The sequence below is a fragment of the Gorilla gorilla genome, chromosome 9 (assembly GCF_029281585.2).
Source record: "Gorilla gorilla gorilla isolate KB3781 chromosome 9, NHGRI_mGorGor1-v2.1_pri, whole genome shotgun sequence".
Classification (NCBI taxonomy): Eukaryota; Metazoa; Chordata; class Mammalia; order Primates; family Hominidae; genus Gorilla; species Gorilla gorilla.
This window is the reverse complement of record NC_073233.2, coordinates 62,610,978-62,614,702: the sequence shown is the minus strand read 5'-3', so window position 1 is coordinate 62,614,702 and position 3,725 is coordinate 62,610,978. Positions and strand designations below refer to the sequence as shown.

The window sequence follows — 3,725 nt, the reverse complement described above, 5'->3', positions numbered from 1 at the left end:
TCACTGGTCATCAGAGAAATGCAAGTCAAAACCAAAATAAGATACCATCTCTCACCAGTTAGAATGACAATCATTAAAAAGTCAGGAAACAACAGATGCTGGAGAGGTTGTGGAAAAATAGGAACGCTTTTACACTGTTGGTAGGAATGTAAATTAGTTCAACCATTGTGGCATTTCCTCAAGGATCTAGAATGAGAAATACCATTTGACCCAGCAATCCCATTACTGGATATGTACCCAAAGGATTATACATTATTCTACTATAAAGACACATGCACACATATGTTTATTGCACCACTATACACAACAGCAAAGACTTGGAAACAACCCAATGTCCATCAATGATAGACTGGATTAAGAAAATGTGGCACATATACACCATGGATTACTATGCAGCCATAAAAAGGTTGAGTTCATGTCCTTTGCAGAGACATGGATAAAACTGCAAACCATCATTCTAAGCAAACTATCACAAGGACAGAAAACCAAATACCACATGTTCTTACTCATAGGTGGGAGTTGAACAATGAGAACACATGGACACTGGGTGGGGAACATCACACACAGGGGCCAGTGCGGGGTTGGAGGCCTGGGGGAGGGATAGCATTAGGAAATACCTATTGTAAATGAAGAGTTGATGGGTGTAACAAACTAACATCGCACATGTATACCTATGTAACAAACCTGAACGTTATGCACATGTACCGTAGAACTTAAAGTATAATAAAAAAATCATACATGAATAAGAACTACAAAATTCTTCAAAAAAAAATTTAAAACACCTAATAGATATACTGTATTCAGAAATTAGAAAATCCAATATTGCTAAGATGTTATTAATACAAGATGATTCATGGATCCAAATTAAAATGAATAAAACTCCAATGTGCTCTTTTTGAGATGTAGGCAATTGTTCTGCATGCTGCTTTGCAAAATGACTTTGCCACTTCTGCATCAAGGGTTATCTTCTATTTCTTTAAAACCTGAAATCTCGGTGGTCATGTGATCACTGTGACAAATAGAATATGACGCAAGTAACATGGTCCCAGTTCTGGACATAGACCTTAACTGGCCAGTCCCATCTACTTTCTACTGCTGGGATCTCTGAGCACCATGTAAAAAGTTTGACTATTCTCTGGAGTGATCCTGTGGTCTTTCATTTAAAGGGATAGGAAGAGGGACCGAGTGCATCTTTTACTGTCATGCCTTCCCATATGCTAGAAATGTGAATTAAGTTACCCTACTTTTACGTAAAACTCGGTTATCAGCTGAATAAAACAGTGACTTCAGTCCTTGCCACACAAAAGAAAAGAAATACAAACCCAACAACTGCCTGAATTCCTGACTCACAAAATTTTGAGATAAAATAAAATGATGGTTTTTGAAATCACAAAAACTGTGCGGCCTTGTACCATGCATGAAGACAGAATGAAAATAAAAAGTGGCATCTCAAGATGTGGTGTTTCCATAACAACAATTTAAAATATATGGAACTGGCTTTTGTACCCAAAAGTAGGGGCCTCCAGATTATTGTAATTAAAGGCTGAAAATACAGATGTAACTGTTCAGGAGGCTGTGAAAAAAGTGAGTCACTCTCTAGTACAAAAAAATTTAGTAAATCTGTCACCTATAGTAAGGTAGACAATAAAAAATGTACTTAAGCAAAAAGGTGGATTCAGCTATAATTTCCAAATAGAATATTTAAAACTACAGCTGTTTCTTATAGCATTGTATCTTATAAAAGCCATAGATTTAAAAAAAATACTTATAAGATTAATGTTACATGTTCAGACAGAATTTACAAAAACATAAAAGAGCCAGAACGTGCTGGTTTCAAAGATAAAAATGATTTCCCTTTCAAGTATCTGCCAAGAACTAAGTACTCTAAAAGAAAAGAGGGTTATGAAAATTAAAGTCATTTCAAACTTGTGGATGTTAAGACACTATAAAATGACTTCAGAAAAATTTAATGGTGTGCCTCTTAATTATTTTAAACTCAACAAACATAATTGTAAGATTCTTAAGAGTATTATCTGACTGCACATAGAGTTTTAGCTCAAGTCTGAGAAGGGCCAGCTTCAAATATATCTGTGAATATGGTACTTGTATATTTCATAAAGTGTTTAAATAAGTTAAACAGAAGGAAGCACCATAGCCTTGCCTTTTGAGCAGGAGTATCTATGTTAATTAAACATTCCTCCCTTTCTCCATTCCGTGCTGGGCATATGGAAGACATACCCTGTCTCAATAGATGTGTAATAGAGAACAACCATAATTTAAAATGTGCACAATAGGACCTGCACCCTAGCAGCCACATCCACTCTCAGTCTGGATATAGAGGTTGAGATCTTGAACTTCAAACAGATGCCATGATGAAATACTTCTTAATTGAGCTAGGAGTATCTAAATCCTGTCTTCCCACTTTGAGATCCTTCAATTACCCTTATAAGTCTGAAATTTCACTGGGAAGACCTTGTCTACATACATTCTTATGTACATGAGGAGGAATATTTTTACTTTAGCAATAGTTCATTTTACACAAGACTTTTTCTATAGCATTTCTCATCTCTGAATTTCTCAAAGTGTATATAAAAGGATTCAACATGGATGTGATAACTGTATAAAACACAGTCATGAATTTATCAACAGAAAAGTTTGAAACAGGTCTCACATATATGAAAACACAGGGAACAAAAAACAGGATAACCATGGCAATGTGGGAGCTGCAGGTACAGAGGGCTTTATGCCTCCATTCCTGACTGTAAGTTTTAAGGGAGTTTAGGATGACCCCATAGGAAATTACTAGACAGGTGAAGATGGACATACAGAATACTCCACCATTGAAAACCGCAGTTAGACCTATAATGTAGGTGTCAGTGCACATCAGTTCCAATAATGGGTACATATCACAGTAAAGTGGTCAATGACATTGGGGCCACAGAAAGGGAGACTGTACACAGCAACAATTTGAAACACAGAATGAAGAAAACCTCCAGTCATGGCCACCACCAACAGAAGGATGCAAACCTGTAGATTCATGATGATCAAATAGTGCAGTGGCTTACAGATGGCCACGTAGAGATCGTAGCCATCACCACCAGAAGGAAGATCTCAGTACCACCAAACAAGTGGTCTATAAATAACTGGCCAATGCAAGCTGGGAAGGAAATAGTCTTTTTATCACACAGTAAGTCTACAATCAATAGGGGATAAATAGTGGTGGAAGACACAGCATGTATAAATGACAGGCAGGTTAGGAAGAAGTACATTGGGGAACTTAAGGAAGGACTGGCAATAATAGTCATCACAATGAGTAGGTTCCCCATCATTGTTAAAATGCATGTGAGTAAAAACATGACAAGTAATGCTTTTTGCACATCCAGATCCTGAAAGAAGTCCAGGAGGACAAATTCTGTAATATTGTTAGTCTGTCTCATTTACTCTTCTTTCAGGCTTGTATCAGATATGACAGCTGAGGAGAACAGGACCTGTAATGAAATAGTGGATGGGAATGTGATTACATCCATTGTGTCACAGAGCACATCTTCATTGTTGTATCCTGAATCGTGATTTACACAAAACAAACATTTAGTAAATCCATATTGAGTCCCTCATCAAAGAGCCCATTTGCCATGAGAATTCTTTTTCTCCTCAAAGATTTTATTTTGAGCCAAACGGAAAGGCTTCTACCTCTAAGTTTAGTGAGTATTCTATTCAGGGGAAGA

At 36.9% G+C, this 3,725-nt stretch overlaps 1 pseudogene; it reads right to left on the bottom strand.

The window, feature by feature from the left end:
* Positions 1 to 2,433: 2,433 nt before the first annotated feature.
* On the bottom strand, positions 2,434 to 3,437 carry LOC115936227 (olfactory receptor 4A8-like; annotated as a pseudogene).
* Positions 3,438 to 3,725: the final 288 nt, after the last annotated feature.